The sequence below is a fragment of the Mus caroli genome, chromosome 13 (genome assembly GCF_900094665.2).
Source record: "Mus caroli chromosome 13, CAROLI_EIJ_v1.1, whole genome shotgun sequence".
Taxonomy (NCBI): domain Eukaryota; kingdom Metazoa; phylum Chordata; class Mammalia; order Rodentia; family Muridae; genus Mus; species Mus caroli.
Window position 1 is genome coordinate 72,263,354 of NC_034582.1, and position 1,344 is coordinate 72,264,697.

The window sequence follows — 1,344 nt, forward strand, 5'->3', positions numbered from 1 at the left end:
TTCAATATAGTGTTTGAAGTTCTAGCTAGGGCAATTAGACAACAGGAGGAGATAAATGGGATACAAATTGGAAAGGAAGAAGTCAAAGTATCATTACTTGGAGATGATCTGATAGCATTCATAAGCAACCCCCAAAATTCCACCAGAGACCTCCTCAAACTGACAAACAACTTTAACAAGATGGAAGGATATAAAATTAACTCAAAAGTATCAGTAGCTTTCCTTTATACAAATATTAACCATGCTTATAAGAAATTTGGGAAACAACACCCTACACAATAGCCTTAAATAGTATAAAATATTGTGGTGTAACTTTTACTAAGCAAGTGAAAGATTTATATGACAAGAACTTCAAATTCCTTAAGAAAGCAACCAAAGAAGACTTAGAAGATGGGAAGATCTCCTAAACTCATGGATTGGTATGATGAACATAGTAAAAATGGCCATCTTACCAAAAGCAATCTACAGATTTAATGCAATTCTCACCACAATTTAAACACCATTCTTCACAGACATGGAAAGAGCAATTCTCAATTTCATATAGACAAACAAAAACTTCAGGATAGCCAAAACAATTCTCAACAATAAAAGATCTTATGGGGAATTGCCATCCCTGATTTCAAACTGTAAATAGTTTCAATGTATGCTTCATTGTGACATTGACTGAAGAAGCAGTAGCTACATATTTTGTCCAATGTTTCTCCTGATGGTTAGACAAGGATTATCCATTTATAGGAGGTTCATCTTGATTTTTGTATGTATTTGTGTGTGCCTGAGTGAGCTTATGTGAGCCACTTGTGTATACAGGTCACCAAAGGCCGGAGGGCATTGGATCCTCTGGAACTGAAGTTGTAGGCATTTGTTGAGCCCAGCCTAGGTTCTTTGGAAGAACAGTGAGTGCTCTTAACATGTGAACTCTCCCTTGAGCCCCCTCAGGTTTATTTTTAATGAGCTTGTTTCTTTTGGTCATTCTATCAAAATGAAAATGTTATGTTGCTTTTCATGATAAAAAAAACCAACCCTGTTTGAAACACAAAATTCAAGTTGCTTACTGTATATAATGCTTTTCTTCAGTTGTAAGTTCTACCCTACAAGCCTCTTGAGCTGCAGCCTTAAATGAAACCCTAAAGTTTATAATGTTACGGGCTTCACCCAGGCATTCTTGGCTTATTTCTGCAAGTTATGTTTTTCCTCAAGAACATTCTGTTATATTTTTCTCCATCCATATATATCCTTACTGCCCTCATGACTTCCCATTAAGTTTCTCCAAATAGTGCAATGAATAGATATTAATTTATTCAAACAATGTTTATTGTATATATATATATATATATATATATATAT